This window comes from Mesoplodon densirostris, chromosome 11, assembly GCF_025265405.1.
Source record: "Mesoplodon densirostris isolate mMesDen1 chromosome 11, mMesDen1 primary haplotype, whole genome shotgun sequence".
Classification (NCBI taxonomy): domain Eukaryota; kingdom Metazoa; phylum Chordata; class Mammalia; order Artiodactyla; family Ziphiidae; genus Mesoplodon; species Mesoplodon densirostris.
In genome coordinates this window covers 79,472,387-79,497,320 of record NC_082671.1, presented here as the reverse complement: position 1 = coordinate 79,497,320, position 24,934 = coordinate 79,472,387, and the positions used below count along the sequence as shown (strand labels likewise).

Here is a 24,934-nt window from a genome sequence, read left to right as displayed (position 1 = left end):
ATTTCACAATAATAGTGGTAACAGTCAATAAAGAACAGCTGCAGTTAGGTCCCTGTGAAATTATACAAAGTTGGTGCACCATAAATATTCTTGAGTGATTGCCTTTTGCTTTTTGTGGTCCAAGTGTGCAGGTAGGTCCCTCCTCTGAATGAATCAGTGAATATTAATTAACATCTACTGTGTAAAAACCTGAGGCTAGAAGCAAGGGGAGACCTCAGGAAGTTTAAGACAGTCCCTGTCTTAAGGGGCCCCAAGTCCCTGTCTCGAGGGGCTTCCAGGATAAACGCTGAGACAAGCAGTTGTATTAGAAACATTAGCTAGCTGTCTCTATCCTTCCTTTCCCAGTATCTCAAGAGCCTGGGGGCCAGTCCAGCATCTGGAACAGAATCCCAGAGGACTTTGACTACAATTCCACTATAGCGACTCCCAGTTCTAAGGTACCAGCTCCCAGCCACGGCTGCGGTATTGCCTGGGGTAAGGCTCCTAAATCCTTAGCGCATGGGTTCTCAGTGTGGTCCCCAGCTCTGAGCAACAGTATCTCCTGGGAACCTGTCTACATGGCAAATTCTCAGGCCCCACTCAGAGCTCTGAGAGTGGGACTCAGTGATTTGTATTTTGTTCTTCCTTGTTTTAAAAAATATGGTAAAATATACACATAACATCAAATATTCCACTTAACATTTTCAAGTGTACTTTACCATTAAACAACTTCTCATCCCCTCTGCCCCTGGCCCCTGGCAGTCACCATTCTACTCTCTGTTCTATAAATTTGAGGACTCTAAATATATATAGTGTATATATCACATTGTGTTTATCCATTCATCTGCCAGTGGACACTTAGTTTAAAACTGTTTCCACTGCTTGGCTATTGAGAAGAATGCTACTATGAACACAGGTGTGAAAATATCTGTTCTAGCCCCTGCTTTCAAATCTTTGAAGTATAGGCCTGTGATCCGTGATTCCCCAAGCCCTCAGGAGGAGTAGATGCTCACTCAAGTTTGAGAACCACTTCTATGGACCATGACTGACACATTCTTATCCTGAGCCCACCTCACTGTAGAGACCGCTCTCATGCTCTGGATCCCAGTGCTCGGCACACACATGCAAACAATGTTTCTTGAAATCACCGCGCTTGGTCAGAGGGTGCATGTGGGAGTGTGTAGGTATTGAAGAAGGAGGTGTCAAGAGGAAGACCAGAGAGGGGAGTAACCTTCTCCTTCTTCTCAGGTACATTGGGCTAAGTGCAGGTGGGGAACTTGGGCTAGGAAGGTACACACACTACTCAAACTGGAATTGGCCTTGGCACCTACCCAGATCAGTGGTTTGTAACTTTTTTGGAGTGCTAGACCTCTTTGAGAATAATATTGTTAATAATAATTTTATTATCACAGTTATTTATTGAATGATTATGATGTCCCCAACACCATGTACTTTCATATGTGATCACATTTAATCCTTATCAATTGGTTCTAGTTGATGCCCATTTTCCAGATGAGAAAGATGAGGTTAAATAGCTTTTCCAAAGTCACACAGATAGTAAGCGGTCGTGTTGGGATTCAAATGGAGACTTGTTTGTCTCTAAACTCTTAAACCACTAAGTTATAGGGCTGAGTATACAAGGAAAGCTTTAGATTCTCTCTCTTTCTCAAAAAAAAAATGCTCTCTCTCTCTCTCTCTCTCTCTCTCTCTCACACACACACACACACACACACACACACACATACACACACAATTTTATCAATGTTTATTTAAACATTGGCCTAATTGATAGCCATTACCTATCTTAGTAAGAGATTCCTGTCATCTTAAGTGCAGAAAGGCTCTTCCCTAGAACCCATTCTTCCTCTAAGTATTCCACACTTCCAGAAAAATACACAGGTGTCACTGGAATGCATGTGTTATCAGGTAGCACAGTATATCCATTTCCCTCCAAAAGATTGTTCTCACCTCTCTCTTTCTCTCTCCCTGTCTCTCCTCCTTCCCTCCCTCCCTCGTCCTCACTCTCTTCTCCCTCCCCGCTTCTCTCTGAGCAGTGGTCCCACTCAGTTTCATAAATAGGTCCATCACATTTCATCTTCCATACTGTTACTTTTGCAAGAAGTGAATTTGTGAAACATGTGGTGCACTGAGAACAAGGGAATTCTTTTCTATAAAGAATGGGCACGGATCAGCTCTGTGACTCCCTTCTACTTTGGCCTTGCTGGAGGGAAGATACTTTCTGGAAAAATCAGTCAGGTTATCCCACTTTGGCAGCTTTCCTTTCTCACCAAGCCTGCGGTTGGGTCGTCAGAGCTCAAGGACTGCTGTGAGCCTTTTCTGCATTTCTGGCCATGGAGGTACCAGAAGAAGCTAGGGGCTATGGTTAGCACCAGTGCAGAGTGATGCTCTGAAGCTACCGGGTAGCTGCTGGGGTCACTGGCTGCCCAGGGTTTCCCAGGGCTTTCAGTTCTCTCTTGGCCTGAAATACATTCAGGGCAAAGGGCTTGGACTTTCTTCCCCTTGTGGTATTTGGCTGTGCCGAGCTCAAATCCTAGCTCAGCCCTGGCAGGACTGAGGACTGTATAAGTGAAAAATAGTGGAATGAAACCTCAGAACACGTTATGACCGTCAGGAAGGTTTGGTTTGGATTGGGTTCTAGAAATGGTCTGAGTTTTTTGGTTGCAGATTTTTTTTCCCAGAACACATTTCGAACCTCTTCAGAGAGCTGTTCACGGCCTCTGAGAGCTCTCTGAGGCCCTAAGAGGCCGGACTTTGTCCCTTCCTGTAAGTCCACCCCCAACAGTAACACTGGGGTTAAAAGAAGGATAACGTTAGAAGTTATTAAATGAATGTCATGTACCAGGAACTGAGCCAAAGAGCTTTACAGCCATCACTGCACGTAATTTTCGTAAGTCTCCCGTAAGGGAAGTACTTCCCTCCTTCCGCTACGACGCCACGAAGGCTCGGAGTAGTTCATGTCTTGTCCGTGTTCTCAAGATGACGGCGGTGTGCAGTTTGATCATCGAGATGTTGGACTTCGGGGTGTGGGGTTCTGAACCCCTGTGCTGGGCTCCCTGCTCCTTCCTACGTCGTCCCACTGCCTCGCTCCTCTTCTCTCCTTGTCTCCCCTCTCCTGCACTCACCACGCAATTCAGCCAACGCTTTTGGAGCTCCCGCTGTAGGCAGACTACACTGTCATGCTCTTTAGATGAAGAAGACACCTCACTGTCAATTGAGGAGACTTTGAGAAGTTGAGAAGGTGAGATCGGAGCTGGGTCAATGACCCTGTTTTTCACGGGGTATGTCCTTCAACCCAGTCTTGTTTAGGAATTCTTCCACTCCCTTGGATTTGTGGGGTTCAAAAATTCCTGATTCTTAGATCCTAAGTAATTGAGAAGAGAAGGGATTGAAGATACTATGGTGCACTGATTGTTTGTGGCTTCACATGTGTGACTGTTACTGTATAAGTTAGGACAATGTGAGATTGAAATTGGTTTCATTCATTCAGGGATGGTGATGTGACCCCAAGCAAGACCAATCAGAGTTCTCCACTGGACTCTTATCGGCATGATTAATAAAGATGCTTCCTCTTTCTCAGTGCATGTTTTTACAGGCACTGTAAAGATATGGTAGGTTTAGGGCTGTCAGCAACCATCTCGCCACCATATGAAGAATGTCTGTCTAAAATGAAGCCAAAAAGAGGTGTCCAGAACTGAGAGGGAGAGAGAGAAAACTCCTTAGGAAAAGCATTGGGATGCTGGATCTAGCCACACCTGAAGCCAACATATTAGTAATATGAGCCAATAAATTCCCAATTTTGCTTAAGCTGGCTTAAATTGGGTTTCAGCACTTGCAAACAAACTATTCTAAGGAGGTATAGGCAGAAGGAGATATAGTGACCAAAAGACAGGAGAGAGGAGTCTGGGCACAGACTTCCCTATCTTGCTCCCTGGTTTATACCCATACCTAGAAAAATACTTGGCACATAATTGGTGCTCAGTAAATATTGGCTGAATGAATGAAAGAACTCAGTTTGGATCAGGCAACTTGCAGATCAGATTTAGCTATTTTAAGCTTAGAAACTGTAGTGGTGTGTTTTACCATTTGCCATGTTTTTGTCTATTACCTTCTGTCTCCCCTTAGTTCTTAGTAAAGTTCTTTTTAAAAATTCAAGCTTGTCTCTTGTGATAAAGGGGCAGAGAGGAGAAGATTTATCCAGTTTGGGTCTGTAAAGAGAAACAGAATGGAGGATGGGTATGGTAAATGAGGTAAGGAAAGGATTTATGATGCCCCGTGATGTGAAGATGTGGGGAGAAATGGTCTGAGACCAAGGGAGAAGCTCTCCCTCTCTCTTTCTCATCTCTCCAGTGGAAGATTTTGTGTTATTTGTGGGGGTGAATGTCTCCCTCAGTGATTCCTACATATTTCTCTTTCTTTCTCCTCCTTTTTCTTATCTCCTGCTTCTCTCTCTCCTTTAGGTGGTCTCTGTTCCTATCTGTCAGTCTTTCCCTTCTCTACTTCCTTTTTTCTTTCTCCCATTTTGCCCAGTCATTATTCCTCAGTTATTGTTCTCAAAGCTACATGACTTTCAAAGGCTCGTCCCTGGGCTCCCCTGGTGGCGCAGTGGTTGAGAGTCCGCCTGCCGATGAAGGGGACACGGGTTCATGCCCCGGTCCGGGAGGATCCCACATGCCGCGGAGCGGCTGGGCCCGTGAGCCATGGCCGCTGAGCCTGCGCGTCCGGAGCCTGTGCTCTGCAACGGGAGAGGCCACAACAGTGACAGGCCCGCGTACCGCGAAAAAAAAAAAAAAGGCTCGTCCCTTTGGCCGTACCTCTCCAAGCTCATCCAAAAAGCCCCTCATCCTCCCTCTGCCCCACCATTTTTACAAATCTTGGATATGTTATGGAAAAACGTGACAAGGAGGCACATGCTATAGAATTAAAGGACAGAGCCCCTGGAGAGGGTACCAAGATTTGTCAACTCTCCAGCAGCAGTCCAGTTGGCTCAGAGCCAAAAGGACTCGAGCATGGCCAGAGCATTCTGCACAATTTCCCACCAGCAAATTCAGTAAAGGTCGCCACTGTCCACCCACTAGGCAGTTAGTTGGGGCAGTGAGGGAGAATGCAAAAGACACGGTGGATCTCACAGTGCAGAGAAGGGCTAAGACAGAGCAAAGAGTGGAGTCCCAGATTCTCATCCGAATTCTCATCTACAGAAGGCTGGATTTGGCCAAGTTGCTTAATTTTTTTTTGAGTCTCAGTTTCTTTGTTTGCCAAATCTAGATAATCGTGATGTTTACCTACCCTTTGCAAAATCTAGATAATTGTAATGTTTACCTACCACAGTTTTGGTGAGGATTCAATGTATTTAAATTACTTACTTAATAATTATTTTCTTTGCCTAGCTGCAGAAACAAAGCATAACTGTACAACCCTTGTCTTCAAGAAGAAACTGCCTGCAACCCCAATTGCCACCACCAAGAGATCTGTTATAGTTTCTCAGCCTTACAGCAGGGGTCAAATGAAGGGCAAATGAAGGAAATTGGTTAGGTTCACTCAGTTATATAGGGTAAAAGGGAGTGGTGGGAACCGTGGCAAACTGGAGTGTGTGCCTCATCTAACAGGGCAACCTCACCAGTTGTTTCCTTATGGTATTGTAGACCCAGAATTGCCACATTGTTTCCTCATTTTCAAGAAAAGCTGAAAGTCTGCATTTTAAAAAGTGAGATCTGCTAAATTTTACAATGTTGTCAAATTCATTCCGATTAAAAACAACAGGAAATGAAAATAGCAGGAAAACATCGTGATGGATCAAAACACACACACCTCTATAAATCAACCACATTCTTCTTCTTGGTTGCCTCTTTGAGAATTATGACTTATCTTTTGGGGACCCCTTCTGCTTGGGCTTCTGTGTACAGAAGCTGCTCCTTCACTGGTTTTCATAAGTCCAGTAATCTCACTGAGCATTTAGTGTGACAAGAGATTTAGCTGGGAAATTGAGGGTCACAGAAAAGTCATATCACACCATGTGTTTCCCTTGCCCCTTTCACCCCTCCCTTTCCCCTCCATTTCTTCCTCCAATACTCCAGGAGCAATTAAATTTTTTGTCTTAAGGTGGATTTGCGAAACTCCCTTCTTTGAAGCTTTGGCACCAGCTGACATGTATGCCCCATGGAGACTCATCTATCCTAAGATGACTTCTCAAGACATTTTCCTATCAAGGATGGTCCTGGGGCTTCCCTGGCGGCACAGTGGTTAAGAATCCGCCTGCCAATGCAGGGGACATGGTTTCGAGCCCTGGTCCAGGAAGATCCCACATGCCGGGGAACAGCTAAGCCCGTGCGCCACAACTACTGAGCCTGCGCTCTAGAGGCCGCTCACCACAGCTACTGAAGCCTGCGCGCCTGGAGCCTGTGCTCCGCAATGAGAGAAGTCACCGCAATGAGAAGCCCACACACCGCAACAAAAAGTGGCCCCCGCTCGCTGCAACTAGAGAAAGCTCGCGTGCTGCAACGAAGACCCAACACAGCCAAAAATAATAAATAAATAAAATAAATAAATTTATTTTTTTTAAAAAAGGATTGTCCTTCCTCTGAAAGAATGCTCTGACCAGCTGCACAGACAAAAAAAAATCCTCCATCTTATTACAAATGACTGGACCAATCAGCAAGGAAAGCATGGTTTCATAAAGTGCCAAAGGATGTGGTCCATGCATTGAATGCCATACACTATGGAAGAGAGGGGTTCCTGAACCTGCAGGAGGGCTTCTGTCTCAGAGAATACTTGATCTTCTGTGGTCATCCACAGTGGCCCACAGAAAACCGGCTGAAACACACTGCAGCAAGTGGTTTGCCAAGTCTGTGTGTGGAGAGGGATTGTCTACAAGTTTTGCAGAGATCAGAATGGCAGACCTAGGGAACAGGAATGGGGGGTTAACGCCAGAGATGGCAGACTACAGTGGTTACGAGCAGAAGCTTGGGGTCCCACGCCTGCCATTTGCAAGTTGACTAAGTTATATATTCTCTTTAAGCCTCAGTGTCCTCATCTGCAAATAGAACATAATGATGTTCCTCTAGGGTCATTGAAAGGATTTCATAGAAAACCATGTGGAAAGCACTTGCTCGTTGCAGACACTAACAAATGCAAGTTTCTTCCCTCCTTAATTCCTACCGATTCTTCAGGGTTTAGCAGGGGCATCACCCCTTTCAGGGCGCTTTCCTTGCACTGCCTTTCATTCCTTCCATGTTGGGCTAGGTTTCCACTCTTCTCTGTGTCTTAGATTTTCTGGCATATTCCATAGGATTGAATGGCCTGTTTTTATTTCTGGATCTCCTTGAATGCTAGGAACCAATTCACATTTCCTTTGTCTCTCCAGCTCCTAGTACAGTGTTACGTGAATTATAGAAACTAAATAAATGTTTGTTGAACTAGGGGCTCTGAGGTGAGAACAAAATTGTCTTAGGTAATCAGATCAACTGACAAGTTAGAAAAGCCTTATGAAAACCTCTATTTCTGAAAAGGTTTCTTTTCAAAAAAGGCACTATATTTATATCTTTACCTATATCTATACAATTTATTATGCAACATCAGTGCTTGATCAAGATTTAGCACTTGACAAAGGTGCTAGCAGGCAAAGCATAAAGTTTAACCTGGTGTCAACCTAAAGGTTGGATCGAGATCTCAGAGAGAGAATTGGGTGGGAAGAAGAATGCCTCTCTCCCTTGTGGAAAACGTCTTTGAGGGATGGCGATTGAAGATCCAGTATACTTGAAAGTGTCTCTTCCAATCTGAAAATAGACTGTGCTTCCTGAACTGCTTTTGGAAAACCAAGGCTTGCAGGATTTTTCTGACTTTCGTCCTGCCTGCGTCAGCATTTGGAAGAGAATCAAGGGACAATTAACAATGAAAAGAAACCGACTATATTAGCAATGGGTAGATTTAGAGGAGAGGGAGACAGAAAAGCTAATGACTTTAACTTTTTAATTGTGTGAAGCCTAAAGAATTATGGAATTACCTAGAACTTAAGCTTTTCATCTTTTTTCATTTGATCTCTAGCCAAGTAACTACTGTAAAATAGTTCAATATTCGCTGGGTCGTCAATAATAAGGCTTGCAATGGGATAGTTAAATGCACTTGAAATTTTGATGAGATCATTAATAATATCTCTTGTCAGTGACTTAACTCTAGTTAATAACTTCCTTGTGACTTTCGTCAAATAGATTTTCCTAGGGGATATTAATTTCCAAAGGTTTATGGATGTCCTTCAATTGTTAGCCAGTGACAGAAATAGCTTTTCTGCTGTGGCATGTTTTGAGGTTTTGCCTTTACTTCTAAGAAAAAGGCGATAATTGTGTAAACCAAATACTCATCTGTGTTTGGCATCAGGCTTTAACCTAAAACCTGAAGTAGTATTTTCTAAAAAGAATAGTTTCATGTAATTTTCACAACAGCATGCCAACACCAACTATTCTAAAATGGCAGCCTGTTATTTTACGAGTTATATAAGTCTAATAGAGGAGAAAAAATCCTCTTACCGCCTCTCTTTGGGAACAGTTTCTTAGAATTTTCCTGACTAATACGGGATCACGTCAGTATGCTCGTTTCTCATCTTCTGTAGCTCACGCCACACAACCAATCCAAACCCACTCCCATCCTAGAGCCAACCCGAGACTCTTCAAAGTGAATTGTATTTGTATCTGCTCTGTGGTGGAGGGAAAACGCTTGGGAAAAGGGCAGCAGAGAAATGCTCATCAAATTCTAGAATGGTCGAGCAGTGAGGCACCCTTTAAAGTTGGAAGGAAATATTTGGGGGTAAAGAAGAGAGACTGGTGTTATGTATTTTTTAAAATTTGATTAAATTAATTAATTTATTTTGTATACAGCAGGTTCTTATTATCTATTTTATACACATCAGTGTATACATGTCAACCCCAATCTCCCAATTCATCCCCCCCGCCGCTTTCCCCCCTTGGTGTCCACACATTTGTTCTCTACATCTGTGTCTCTATTTCTGCCCTGCAAACTGGTTCATCTGTACTGGCATTATGTATTGAATAGTATTCATTCAGAATTGGTCACTCCCCATAGGAAAGCCCCACACATGTTTGTTGAATAAATGAATGCAATAAATAGGGCCAAACAGGGTTTGATAAACTCACGGATGATTCATATGTAACTGATTAGGAAGGGAGATTCCATTTCTTTTAAGTTATAGACCCTCCACTTCTTTCTCCTCTCCTCTTCCTCTTCTAATTATGTAAATTACAAGAAAGAGAGACTCTTGTCCCTGGAATCAGGAGAATCTCTTCCACTATTATGTACTTAGAAGACATAAATATATATTCTTTGAAATTTTTCCTTCTAAGAAATAACTGAAAGAGAACTTTCTACATGATCTCAAAGGTCCTTTAACCCTAAAAAGGGTTCTTTTCTACTACATGTGGCATAAAGGGCTGGGTTAAGAGATCAGACCCTCTTTGGACTTCATGGCTCTGTTGGGGGACAGGACACATTCAAAACTTGAGAAATAATGGTACAAATGAGCATATGCTGAATTCCCAACAATTGTCCCCAGGAGATGAGACATGCTTTTACCCAATCAAGGGAGACACTGGCCCTGGGCTTTCGCTCCACTCCACCCCTTTCTTCTAGGCCATTAGTCTACCAATTACGTCCTTTCTCTATTAACTTTAATATCTCCACCTGTCTTAGATATTTCTCCTTGGCTCAGAAGAGCACTCAAAACTTTTCTATTCTAAACAAACACAGATGACCTCAATGTGAGCAATGTCTCACTCCAACTACTGGCCTTCAGTTATCTAATCTTATCCAAACTTCTACATTTATCACTTCTACTTTCTTATCTTTCATCCTTCAACCCTCCCAACCCTTAGCTTTTACTACTCCTTGTCCTTGGAGATATTCCCTCTACAATCTATGATGACCTCCCCACAGCAGCTGAGAGCACTAGCCTAATCTAGACATTTTCAGTCCCTTTTGTATTGGATGGACCACTCCTCTTCACTTGGTACCACTTCAATGATCAGCTGTGATCTCTTTGATATTCTTTGCTCTCTTGGTTCTCCGCTCTCATTTTCTCCCCACTTTTCTCACCATTTTCACCATCTCCTTTGTGAAATCCGTGTTCCTCTGATCTTCTTTTTTGTTTGTTTGGTTTTTGGTTTTTTGCGGTACATGGGCCTCTCACTGTTGTGGCCTCTCCTGCTGCGGAGCGCAGGCTCAGCGGCCATGGCTCACGGGCCCAGCCGCTCCGCGGCATGTGGGATCTTCCCGGACGGGGGCACGAACCCATGTCCCCTGCATCGGCTGGCGGACTCTCAACCACTGCGCCACCAGCAAAGCCCTGATCTTCTTTTAGATGTTGGTATTCTTCTCTTCAGTAGTCCAGTTCTCTCTCAATTTATATGTTTTCTTGGGCCAATTAAGTTCACTCTTATGGTTTTACCTAGAACTTACATATTTTTTTGCCTCATAAATCTCTCTCTTCCTTGAACATCAGACCTATATGTTCAACTGTCTGCTCACAAGGGAGTTTTATATCAGGTGTGATGAGCTTGGTGCTATAGCCTATGAGCTTTTCAAGGGGCAACAACTCCTGTGAGACCTAAATAAATGAATAATTAGCTCCAAAATATGAAAACAACCCTGCAAAAGCTAAGTTAATGTGTTATTTAAAATACAGCATTATGTCAGTTTCATTACAAAAGTAAATTTGTTACTTAAAAAGGTCAATTTGTAAACAATTAAAAAATCATAACCAGTCAAAAATTAAATGAGTTGCAAATAATTTCAAAAATCAAAATTATAAAAATCTTCTCACATTTTTATTGCAAAAGTTAGATCTAATGTGGGATGTCGGTAGAATTTAATATATTTGCTATGATGTGGGATGGGGCTTCCAGAAATAAGAGTGCCTGGGACTTTGAAGGTCTTACAAACAGCCCCACTTCCTGTATTATCTCCATCTGGATATTCCACAGGCATCTAAAACTTGGCATGTCCAAGGCCAAATTCATCTTCTTCCCTCTCTGGTATTCCCTGTTTTAGTTGGCATCACCCAATCACCCAAGCTGGAAGTCATCCTTGGCTTCTTGATCTCATCCAAGACTCCTCATATTCCCCCACTCAATCAATTGCCACATCCTATTGGTTTTATCTCTTAATAATGTATTAAATCCATTCATTCCTTCCCTTTCTCTCCCATTGCTGTAGTTCAAGCCCTGGTCAACCCTCACCTTGATCTTTGCAATAATTTTGTAAGTGGTGTCCCTGCAGCTGCTCTGTCTGCTCTTTCCTTACAGTTGACATAAAATTCACATCAGACTCTGTCGCTTCTACTTAAAATGCTTCAGTGACTTGCTAGTGATTACAAAAGAAAGTCTGAGAGTCTGAGCTTCTGAGCATGGCCACACAAGGCCCTGGTGACCTGTTTTCCAGTCTCATCTCTCACCTCTTCCTGCTTGGCACTTGGCAGTTAGTCAATTGCCTTCTAGGCAACATCAGGGCTCTCCTGGTCTCTGGGTTTGCTCAAAATGACCTCCCTGCCTGGAATGTACTTTTCCACTTTCCTCACTGGGTTACATTCAGTTTATCCTTGAAGATTCAGCTCAGGCATTACCTGTTAAAGAATACCTTCCAGATATACCTCGAAACTGGACAGAATTCCCTCCTCTGGAGCATCCACACCTACATCTATCACAGGCTCACTACACTGTGTTGCAGAAATTTACCACCTGTCCTTCTCTGCCCACTCAGTGGGAGGTCAGCCGTCCCCAAACTTTTTGGCACCAGGGACTGGTTTCGTGGAAGACAATTTTTCCATGGACGGGATGGGGTGGGGATATGGTTCAGGTGGTAATGCGAGCAATGGGGAGTGATGTGGAGTGGCAGATGAAGCTTCGCTCGCTCGCCCACTGCTCACTTCCTGCTGTGCAGCCCAGTTCCTAACAGGCCGCAGACTGGTACCGGTCCACGGCCCGGGGGTTGGAGACCCCTGGTCTAGAGAGTTTGAGCAGAGGGGGAATGGCCTTGAGGAAACCATAAAGGGTGAGATCTCCCAGACTAAAAAAAAAATAATTCTCAGACTGGAGGAAGGGGGCAGAGGTTTGTGGTTTCTGTGAGCAGGCTTCTCCTCACCATCACTCCCTGGCAGTGCTCCAAGGAGGTGGCCTGATCCCAGAGGGGACAGCAGCGGAGGAGGCCAAGAGTAAACAATGAGCTCTCCAAAGGCACAGTCCCGATCCCACGACCTGAGGAGACCATCTGCACAGAGAAAACACAGGTCAGAACTAACTGATCAGGACAGTGATTGGTGAATAAAAGGGCTTCCCTGTGTCAGGGTGCTCCTTAACACCCTGGAACCCACCAGGTGCGAGGGGAGACCCCAAAATGACCATGGTGGAATACCCCAAACGCATAGTGTAATGGGGACTTAGAACTGGGACTAGTGAGCTTTTGAAACACAAAGGAAGAGGCACAAAGGAATATGAATATCCCCCTGAGTGCAGAGACTGAGTTTCCCACCTGCCATCCCTTGATATTTCCCATACGCATGTACAGAGCGCAAATAATATTCGTACCTACTCCTGTGGCAGAAGCTCAATGATTTACGGGGTAGACATTTCTCCTCATTTGGCATATATTGGGTACACTTAGTCCGCTTGGGCTTTTTCACAGACTGAAAGACAGAAACTCTTGAATTACTCAGAGGAATAAATGCCTGTGCTTTTGTCCAGAAAATCCCAAGTAACCACCACTAGGTAACTCACCTAGATTACTACTTGCTAAACTCCTGACCTCCTGTTGTATGTTTCCCCAAACCCCTAGGAAGTGTTGGCTGTTTTCAGTAGGTGCCTATGGCATAGCACTTACAATTAATCCTCGTAACAAAGGAAACTACAATAGACTAATAATGATGATGATAACAATAATTACTATAATGTGATAATAATAACAATTATTGTTTTACAAGCGAGGAAACTAAGGCTCAACAGGTTAAATAACTCATCCAAGATTATACAGCTAGTAAGTTCTAGAGCTAAGACTCAAACTCAGAAGTCTGGCTCCAGAGTCTGGATTTCTAAACTGACCCTCTCCATCTGCTGTCAGACCTTTCTGTAGGCTGTTCCTGCTTCCTGAATGCTCTGGACTTGACCAAGTCAGTCTCCCCATTCTGTGCTCTCTGGCCCCATTTACTTTTCCCTCATGATGTTTACCATAGTTTGTAAGGATTTGATTATTTTCTGTCTTGCCCTAGATTGTGAGCACACCTGGTGGGATACTGTGAAGGCTTTGTCACTGAGGCCAAGACGGCTGTCTTTTCCATGGTGATAAGATTACAGACAGGCACATGGCTGCCCAGCTGCCTACATCGCCGAGCTTCCCTTGTAGTTATGTGTGGCCACCTAATTAAGTTTCTACAAATAGAATGCGGGCACAAAAGATGGATGTCACTTTTATTACTCCTTCCTCTTCTTGCCACTGTGACCCAGTGTCCACTATGCAGAGGATGGATGCCAAGCCTCAGAGGATGGCAGAAGATGAGGGAAAAAAGTTGGGTCTCCAAACGACCCAGTGGAGTGGAGCTACCCACTAGCCTGAACCTCACCTCGAATTGTTACCAGAGGAAGGAATTCACTTCAGTCTTCAAACCACTGAGTTTTTTCAGTCCTCCTTGATACAGTAGCTTAACCTCACTCTAACTCACCAACTGCATTTCTGGAATCTTGCACAGAGCAGGGCCTCAACATCTGTTGGGTAACCAACCAAGTCTGCTGAGTGAACAACATCAGTAAATATCCTCCTCACTAGTCTATGCACAGAACTCCTTGAAAGTTGGGACTGTGTCTTCCACTTGTTTTCTTCTACATCAAGCACAGCACTGAACATGTGGTAGGTGACCAAAGAAGGAAAGAAGAAATGATGGAGAGAGACATAATGGGTATGTATATGTTCACATTAGTCCATATTTTCACATCTTGCCAGCTGCAGAAATACTTTTCAAAGAGTTGCAATGTATCCTTATATGGAAAGCAATTCAACCTGGAGTTCATGCATGAGGTACGTGTATGTAGATTCATTGTCAAATCAAAGTAATTGGAGAAAGGTAGAGCAATGTGTCGTGTGAAATGGACTTGGAGTTGTGGATCTGGGTTCTAGTTCTATTTTTATGTCTGTGGTCTTGGACAGATCACCTAGTTCTCCAGACATGTGTTTACATACATGTTAGCTGAAATAGATTAAAAGGTTTCTTCCTGGAATTTCCTTCCAGTTCGAAAAGTCCATGATTCTATATACTACACTTTTTATTTTCTGGCAATATCTCGACTTATGCTCCTTAGATGCCAGTTCCTCTTAAACGCTATTCTGTGGTTCATAGGAATGATTATCTTCATTTTTTCATTACCACATAATGAAGCCTTGCTCTGGGCCAGGGACTGTGCTGTGCATGTTAAGTGCATTTAATGTGCACAGTAATCCTGTAAGGAAGCATTTAACAGGCGAGCAAACTAAGGCTCATAAAGGTTAAATATTTTCCTAATGTTCCATAACTAGTGAGTGCTGGGTATAGGTACCAAATCCACGTCAGATTGTTCAGTCACTCATTCCTCCATCCATTTATTCAGCAGCTGTGTATTGAGTATCTACTATATGTTAATGTGAGTCACTGTTTGAAGTGGCAGAATTCAGCAGTGAACAAGATAGACATGGCCCTGCCCTCATGAAGCTTAAATCCTAGCTTCCTAGCTGGGGGTAGTACAGACGATGAACAACTGAAGACATACATAAAGAAATTTCAGATAGTAATAAGTTATATGAAGAAAATAAGATAAATTAATATGATAGGGATGTGAGAAGACCAAAGTAGAAATGAGTTTTAATAGGAGAACCCAGAGTTCTATTTTAGGGACATTAACTTCGAGATGCCTCTTTGATATCTAAGAGAAGACACTCCTATTGCTACTACTGGTGATGATGATTGCTGTCATTTATTGAGTACCTACCACGTTCTTAAAACTGGTATACAGTCCTTAAAGATATCAACTCATTTAACCTTCAGAAGAGTTTTATGAGGCATTCTCCCCATTTCATAGATGAAGTAACAGGTTTTATAAATTCTCACAAAGTGGCAGAGTAAGGATTCGAACTCAGGCACGCTGGTTCCATGGGCCACATGCTTCCTTCTATTCTCCATTATCTCTCTGGGAAGAGAATTTTTAGGTAGATGAGTGAGAAGTCCAAGGACAAAGCCAGGACAGGCAGAGTCATCAGCCTGTCCAGTAAGACCACTGGACAAGACCCAGTGGCAGAGAAACAGGAAGGCAAAGAAAGCCCGGCCTGAGTCCTGGGGCACACCAGGATTTTGAGGCCAGAAGGACAGTCCGGGAGATGGTGGGGAGAGACAGCTTTGGAAAAAGTGGGGTTAACAGTAGCCCAGAGAGAAGAGAGATACTTCAAACAAGGGAGGTGGTCCTTATGTGTGGACTAGTGCTGAAAGGGTAAATAAGGTAAGGACAGGGAGGTGACAACATGCAGGACAGGGTTGAACTTGATGGAATTGACTTCAGTGTGAGTGGACAGAAGCCTAACTGGGGTTCTGGAGAGAACGTGAGGTGAGGAAGTGGGGCGTATGTATAAGTATGTGTCAGTAACTCTTTAGAGAGGCTTGCTGTAAAGGAGAGCATTGAAACAGGGCGAAAAAAGGAGGCTGTGTGGCCAAGGAAAGCATATCCGTGCATACATATATTCCTACCTGCTCACAGGCATGTCACAGATGCGGTCACTAGAGCACGTTTGGTTTCTCTGATTCCAAAACCCATGCTCTCTATCTCCATGCCATGCTATCCCCATAATTACGTTAAGTGGGAAGTAAGTGGGCTTATTAACTTTGAAATGGACTCCAGATGTGATCAAAAAAACAACAAAGCTATAAAGCTACGTCAGTTATGTAAAAGCAGTCCTCAGGGCTGGAATCGCACTGGCAATTTCTTCATCTCTTCACCTCACTTACCCATCACATAGACACATAGGAATCCAGGGAGGACCCAGGGCCTCCACTGCACTGTAGTAAGTTTACCCCTAGGATGTCTGTTTTTGAACCTTTGGCTTCAACCTTCTCTTAGCTGTGTGACATCTGCGCTTGGGTGGTTTGGAAAGCCAAGAAGTTGCCTCATCATTTGGGAATTGGATTCCATATATGCACAGTCAAGCCCTAGTCAAAATAGAAATAAAAGCTGTGTTTATGTACACACTGACATTAGACTGTTCATTCAGTAGTTTATCCAACAAACATTTATCGAGTGTCTACTCTCTGATAATCCCTGATGACATATGACAGAGAAGACACAGCCCTTGCCCCCAAGGACCTCTCAAGAGTGGACTTAGGAAGAAACCCAACATATTACATCATCAGTGACATCACAAAGTTGTGAGTGGAAGCAACTTTTGCATGGGATGTGTTTGCGTGTGTTGTCTAAATGTACCTAATGGGGAGAGGAGGTTTCAGCTGGGTCCTAAGCAGTGATTACAATACGCCTGGCCTAGGGCACAGCATCAGCAAAGGCACTCAGTTGCATCAGGAGCTGAGGTTGGAATTGTAGGCTGACCCAGATCATTCATTCATTCATTCATTCATTCATTTCTCCATTTATTTAACAATGATTTCTGAGGGTCTACTAGGTACTAGGGACCTGTGTTTTTTCTTAAGGATACAGTGGGGAGCAAAAATGCACACAGTCTCTGTCTACATGGAGCTTTCAGTCCAAAGAGCAAAGGCTATGGCTTGCTGTGCTAAGTTGGGAATTTGAATTTTTAAGAATGGTAGTAAGATCTGTGTTTTGAAAAGACACACTTATGGTCACATGGACTTGACAAGGGAGAAGGGAGAACAGGGATATTACTTGTGAGGCTGGGGCAGTGGTCTTGGAAAGGGATGATGAGGAGTGAGCCTGGCACCATAATTGAACATGCTAGCGTTCGACCATTTATGACTACTTATTTGTTCATCTGGGAAATATTTTTTGATAGGTAGCAGAGCGTAGCAGTTAAGAACATGGACTTTGGAGCTGTATCTTGGCTCTTCCATGGATTGTCTGGGCAAACTTGGGAAGTGATTTCATCTCTGTGCTCAGGTCTTCTCATCTCTAAAGCTGATATAACAACAAGCTGGCTTGAATTTTGTCCCCCAAAATTCATGTCCAGCCAGAACCTCAGAATGTAACTTTGTTTGGAAACAGGGTCTTTGCAGATGTAACTGGTTGAATTAAGATGAGGTCATACTGGAATAATGTGGGCCTTAGTTCCATGACTGTTGTCCTTACGAGAAAACAAACACATGGGGGAGGTGCTGGGGGCGCCATGTGACAAACAAGGCAGAGATTAGAGTGACGCAGCTGCAAGCCAGGTACACAAGGGATTGCCAGCAACCATGAGAAGCTGGAAGAGCCAAGGGAGAATTCTCCTTTATAGATTGCAGAAGGAGCATTGCTCTGCTGACACCTTAATTTTGGATTTCCCTCCTGTAGTCCAGCCTCTGGACTTCAGAACTGTGAAAGAATAAATTACTGTTGCTTTAAGTCACCCAGTTGGTGGTAATTTGTTTTAGAAGCCCTAGGGAACTAATGCGTAAGTTGTAGTGAAGATTAAATTTGTTAAAACATGTAAAGTGCTTAGAACAGTGGCTGTCCTGTAGTACGTGCTCAATAAAATATAAACCATTAGTATTATATGCTTGGCACTCTTCTGTTGCAGACATCTGGCTGGGCTCACTGGACTAGGAAAATATCCCATTGAACTAATTGTTGATAATTATGTATGTGCTTGGGTGGGTAAAAGGGACGTTGGGCAATATCCTTATTAAGCAAACCTGTTTAGAGAGATGGCTCATTTCACTGGGCATCACACGCTTTTGAAATCAGCATCAACATTCTCTGCCATTCACTCAATGCACTTCTGTCCTCTCTTGGGCATAAAGGTTCCTATTTCTCCACTGCATCCCCTGCTTCGCCTAGGAAAGCAACTGTATGAGTTTGTTAGGGTTGCCATAACAAAGTAGCACAGACTGGATGGCTTAAACAACAGGCGTTTATTTTCTCACTGTTCTGGAGGCTAGAAGTTCAATATCAAGGTGTTGGTAGCTTTGGATTCTCCTGAGGCCTCTCCTCGGCTTGAAGGTGGTCGCCTTCTCACTGTGTCCTCATGTGGCCTTTTGTGCATGCCTCCCTGGTGTTTCTATTTTTTGTCTCCAAATTTCCTCTTCTTATAAGGACTCCAGTGCCTTAAATTGGCCATGTTTTAACTTAATCACATCTGTAAAGGCCCTATCTTCAAATACAGCTACATTCTGAGGTACTGAGGGTTAGGACTTCAACATATGAATTTTGAGGGGAGACAATTTCGTTCATAACAGCAGCATAAAACAGGTCAAGTCCTAAGGCTCAGTCATTGGTTGGAAGCTGGTTGCTCAACTTATGAAGCTCTTTTGGCCCAGCAATGCCTGGGGCAAAGATTTCAAGTCCTCTTCCTGGATTGGCAGGAAGTGGGGTGTGAGCACGGGGGCCTGGTGTGGTTTCTGATGGGGTTGGGGGGGTGGGAAGCACCAGGGCACTGTGTGAGAGAGATGGGACACTGACCAGACCGCTTGCTGCAATTGCCCTTGTCTGTGTCTGCATGCCCTCCAGACTGTTATTTTCTGGAGGGCAGGGACCATATTTCTATCTTATTCGTCTTTGAATTCCCCAATGCCTGGCACGTAGTTGGCATATCTGTGGAATGAATGATTCACTTTTGCAGCCTTTTCCTTGTGTGAAGGTTATTTTCCATGTAATGAAAGCAAATTCTCTTTGCATCTAGAAGCTTTCAGCATCTTCCAGTCTTGATCTTAAAGATGTCTTGTCTTATTTTTCCTCTTTGGAAATTTTGATGCTCACAGATGTAGGTACCATTTACGGAAGGTTTGCCACGCTCCAGGCATAGTGCTAAGGGCTTCACAAATCTCTCATTTAATCCTCTTGGCAACCCTGTGAGTTACTCCATTCATGTTGTAAGTGAAATAGTCATCACTCAGAGAGGTGAGCACCCTGTCCCAGGTCACACAGCTGATTCAAGTGACTGCTGGCTTGGGTTGGAAACCCAGGTCTTTATGGCTCTAAAGCTCAGGTCCTTGACCTGAGCTTAATCTTTTTTTTTTTTTCTTTTTGCGGTATGTGGGCCTCTCACTGTTGTGGCCTCTCCCGTTGCGGAGCACAGGCTCCGGATGCGCAGGCCCAGCGGCCATGGCTCACGGGCCCAGCCGCTCCGCGGCATATGGGATCCTCCCAGACCGGGGCACGAACCCGTATCCCCTGCATTGGCAGGCGGACTCTTAACCACTTGCGCCACCAGGGAGGCCCCTGAGCTTAATCTTAAATTAAGATTTACTGCCTCAGATACAGCATTTCTGTCTCAGATTTGATAATGCTTGTAGTTCTTCAGAATGGATTCCCAAAGATAGCCAGGCCTCTTAACTATTTAGGTCACGTGACTCTGGGAAACTAGAATATATGATTCATGAATAAGTCAAGAAAGGATATATATTGTTCAATCAAATAATAATAACACTTGTTTTATAAAAACCTTTGCTTGGTAGAAATGAAATCTCCAAGTTGCATCAAGCTTCATCTACCCTTTCTTTCAGCATTTGGTGCTCTGTGGCAGCTGGACAGGGGGTATAGTTCCACACATTGAGATGAAAATTTATAAAAGAGACTGGTTTATATTTTCTTTGTCAACCAGACGAGCTACAAGATTCTCTTCTTTTTGTTTCTTTCCTCTCCTTTTCTTTTCTTTTTTTTTTCCTTCTTTAACCAGTTTGACTTGTTGTCTTAGTATTGTGCAGACACAGCCATGGTGATGCCCTCTGATGAGTTGGGTATTCTTTAAGATCTAAACACAATGGGGTGACTTAAGGACAGAGATTCAGCTTCGCTTCTGACTCCCCTTGGTTTTGTGGGTTTAAGTTAATGTTATTTGAAAGTTTTTGTGTGTGTGTGGTTGAATATATACTATAACTTGTTCTTTTGTGACAACAAGATTTATACTGGCGGTGTCTCTCATACCACTGGAAACTGGAAGGAAATCTACAATGTGAACCTCCGAGAGTTTTAAAAAGACAGCAGCCTGGCTTCAGGCTGCCTTCGAGCCTAGTTACAGGCTTGTGCTGCACCCTGGTTCCCTGGCAAGGTCAGCGAGCAAATGGTCTGTCAGATATTTAATACATCACATATGCATTTAGACCAATTCCCTGCCTTCTCCTTAATTAAGATTTCTTCAGTGAATAAGACTTCAGGGGGAGAGAAAAGGATCTGATGGAATTGTATTAAATACCAGTTTACTTCCCAAGTTTCTGATTTTTTTTTCACTTAAGATATCTTGGCCTGAAAGGCGAGGGGATTTGAACAAAGTATAGAAGCTGGCATTGCATTTTGTATATCATTTTGGCTCCAGGGAACTGCTCCTGGTAAAAATGAGCCTGTGAGATGTAGCTGTTTTATGCAAGGGCTAACAATACTAGCCTTTTATAAATTATAAATCCTCTTAACCTCAAACAATTTGGAGCCACCAACTGTAATCTATAAGGTTTCAATTCACAGGGATTTCATTTCTTCTCAATGCCTTTCAAGCCATTAGGCAAATATTTATATGAAGTTCTCAGCTATTAGGGGATTTAAAATCATTTTGTGTGGAATAGAAACTTCTTGTCTATACCTCCTCAGTTAAATTTTTTTGATATGAGTTTTATGCTTTTCCTTTTGTTAAAACCTTCTGTATTCTGACAACCATTTGGTTTAATCTCTTTTAGTACAATTTGTAATAGACAAACCTTAGTCGTTGTTTTTTCGACGGGAAGAATGGTGAGGTAGGCAAATTATCATTGCATAATTCTTATTTTTGGTGGTGTTTTCCTGCACCACGTGTGTTTCTTTTCTTGAAAATAGCTAGGAATCAAAGACAACTATCACTTGATACTCTGTGGCAATTAGGATCCTTTGGCATAAACAACCATAGACAACTTGAGAAGAAAAGGAATTTATTAGAGGGATACAAGGTACTTACAAAATCAAAGAGATTGCCAGACATTGGACGCTGAGGAGTAGAGGGATCTGAACAAGTCTGTGAGGTTAAGCAGAAGAAACCACTGAACGGACCCATCAAGATGCCACTGTTCAATGAGACAACCAGTGGGCACCAACCTTTTATTTCCTATCTGCTTCCTGTTGCTTTTGTTCTGATCAGATTCATGGTAGTAGATCCTGGGAGGCATGATCTGATTAGCTTGGTCACATGCTTCATCCTTGTCTGGAGAAAGGTGGCACCTGTTTTTTGGGGACACCCCAGTCCTCCAATAATCCATATAATGGAATCTCCCTGAAAGGAAAGAGGACATTGTTAGGAAGGAGAACTGGATGCTGCGCAGCCAAAAACAATACCCATTTCTTGCTTAACATCACACTTAGAGAAATAAGCAAAAAAATTCCACTCTCTTCTCAAACCTAACACAGGAATTCCAAGAGATTGAGTAAGTCTCCGCAAGTTAATTTTACCTCAGTGATCAGAATCTGATCATCTTAGATTCAATTCAGCGAAACAATTGTGAAATGCCTTTGGCTTCAAAGTAGAGAGAATCCTGGGAACAATACCCTTGATTCAATTCCACACTGTAAGTTGGGCAGTTTGAAAGAATGGCTTGAGTTTTCCTCCAAACCTTAAGGAAAGTTAATGACCGAGAGCTGGGCTACATGCTTTTATATGGTTGCTTATTATGAGCTATGTAACTTTTACAACTTTATTAAATGTTTTATGGAAAGTTTTATTTCATACTTTAGTACAGCTTTGTAGGATGGCCATTTTGGCCAAAAAGTCTGACAGATGAGCAAAAATGTTTTACAAATATTGCTGGTAAGCAGTTTCTGGGTAAAACCATGTTTCATTTTGACATTTTGTGGAGGTGGGGTAGGAGTGGTTCTCTTTAATGAAGCACAGTAGAGCTGGGTGATTATGAAAGCAGGGGAGTAGAGAGTAGAAGGAGGAGCCTGCCCACATTCCAATTTTTCAGATGTAAAAAATAAAAATAAAAAATTTTATGGAGGTCTACTTTGGATGAAAGTGAACATATGGGTTAGGAGCCCCTCCGCCACTCAAAATACATCTAACTGATATTAAGCATGCTTTATAAAACTAAAAATAATATTTTATAATGTATTTATTTCACCTTTACAATAAACCTATGAGTTGGGTAAAAATAATAACTGCCACTACTAGATATTCTAAGCCTTGTTCTAAGTACATTATGTGCAATATCTCATTTAATCCTTATAATAAGACACTAGATGAATACAAATATCAACCCCATTTTTTCATTTTATAGATGGGGAAACTAAGGCTTACCTAAGTTTTCCAAACTTCTGACTTCAAGTCTAATTTATTTTTACTCTATCATAGGGACCTCACTGCCTGGTGGTCTGAGGTGCAGATCGTTCAAGTTATCAATCGATCTTTGAAACATCCTTTCTTATTTTTCTACAGGCAACATAAAAACTACTGAGGACATACATGCTGAGGTTAGAGTTACACTGGCTGTTTGTTACCACAATTTGCCTTGTGAATACTCTTTCTAGTCTCACCTAACTCCAGGTTACTATCTTTTTAGAAAAGCACTGACATCTCCAGATTCTTGGATCCTATTTGTCAGCTTTGCTGGGAAATCTGGGTTGTTTTTTTTCTTCTACCAAAACTTATATGGTTAAGTTCAATTTCTCTGGCAAAGCAATAATCTTTTTTTCTATCTATTTGGAAATCAAAGCCCCATGCAAAGAATTCTGAAATCTTTGACTAATTTTTTTATCACGAATCCAATTTTTGTTTTTTCCTCCCATCTTTAAAAAGTGTTGCAATGAGGAATTCAGCTGAAATGCCATTTCTTTGTAGAAGCACCCATTACATGCCCTTAGACAACTTGGCTTTGTGTAACATCTCATGTGTTTATAGAGTATCATATAACACTCATCCTATCATTGAGTGCCTACTATGTGTCAGAGACTGTGGTAGGTACTTTATATAAGTTGTCATACTTTATTTAATTCTCACTACAAAACTAAATGGTATTATCATTTCATTTTTATACATGAGGAAACTGAAGCCCAGAGAGTTTAAGAGATAGGTCTGGGCTTTAAATTGAGGTCTGTCTCCAGTGTTCAATGGTCTCTACTCCATGTAGACTTTTTCTTAGATGGAAGAGAACCCTAAGAATGTCCAAGGTAAGCTTGTCAGGGAAATTTTCTAAAGTATTGTGTTATCTGAGTCAGGGAGATATTTATGAATTGGTGCTCTTGATTGGACTATTTTCTGGGCTTTGACTTTATTAATAGGAGAATCTCCCATCTTACATTCCGACTGTGCTGCCCTATTCTCCCTGCTCCGGGGTGTAAAAACCCTCCCTCCTCTCTGGCCTGAGGAGCAATCTCAGTCCCTAGGGTGCAGTTCAAAGAATTTACCATGCACATTCAGAACCTAACAGTTGACGTGACTCTTGATCATTGTGAAACTTGATCATTGTCAACTAAACAAGCATAAGGGCATTTGTCCCATCTACTTTCAGGGCTGTTGTATGACGCAAATGAAACTTGACATTTTGTGTGTGAGTGAAAGCTTATGTGTATACTTAATTAAAGGGGTGTGGGGTAGGAATGAGCAGGAGAGACATCCGGAGGGACATGGATATGTGTTAAGTGTCCATATGTGCCTTCCGTGTTGGGGAAGGGGAGTATAATAAAAAGATGTGTGTGTGTGCGTGTGTGTGTGTGTAAATGTAAAGTTTGTGTGTACAAGGGATGATTATGCAAAGTCATGTGTGTATTTATTTGTGGTCTGTGTGTGCAAGTACAGAAGTGAGCATGCAACTTGGGGGGCGTGCATGTGCTCAGATGGAAGGGAAGAAATACACAAATTCCAGGCTTAAAGTTCAACTAAGGGAAGTGTATGAATTCATTGAGCTCAAAATATATCCCCTAAAAGATGGCTGTTTAAATTTACCCTAGACTAATAGTATAGGACATCCTATTCAACTAGAAATGCATCTCATACTCAGCATTAAGCTGCTATAAATCAAGCATCACAGGGAGTATGACAGATCTGTTTTGGACACTCCCTTGAGGAATTAGGACAAAAGGGACAGCATCATAGGACATTGCTGTTATTGAGACAAGTCTAGAGCTGTCTAGACATGAGCTCATTATTTCTATTTATCTTTCCTGATTTCTCAAGAGTGGGTTAACTCTCTGATAGCTGTTGAGCCTTTCAATTATATGAAGATATTGGTTAACAAGGGGAATGGATAGAGCAAAGAATCAGGAATCAGGTCTCTCACTGACTAATTTTGAAAAAAGCTGTGGAAAGTCACCTAGACTCATTGAACCTCAGACTTCTTGTCAACTAAACAAGCATAAGGGCATTTGTCCATCTACCTTCAGGGCTGTTGTATGAAGCAAATGACAGGATTTGAAGCCCTCTGAATAGCATATATAGTGTAAACCAATAAATTGTTATTGATAACGTAGTTTTCTGGGAACCAAGTTGTTGAATGTATTTGTTTCTTGGGTTTCTCTACTAACTGATTAAGTGAAATGAGCCCCTGATTTAAACATAGCAGTTGAAGATTTGAGCTTGAGTACTACTTTCATGACCTTTCGGCAGAGTGATCATTTTACTTCTTGAGCCTTAAAAGTGTCCACATCTATCAAGTAGGTTTATGATACTCTAACTCACAGGATTGTGTTAAGGATTACATGGGATGTGAGAGCGCTTTGTAAGCTTTAAAATGTTATTCAAAAGAAGAGGGTATTTATTAGTGTTTCCCTCATGAGCTACTGGAAAAATCCATTTTTCTCTTGTATGTGAC

General features: G+C 42.5%; 1 pseudogene; it reads left to right on the top strand.

Annotated features, from left to right (window-relative positions):
- The first annotated feature begins 15,531 nt into the window (after nt 1-15,531).
- Nucleotides 15,532-24,934, top strand: part of LOC132499578 (uncharacterized) — a 65,223-nt pseudogene continuing 55,820 nt past the window's right edge.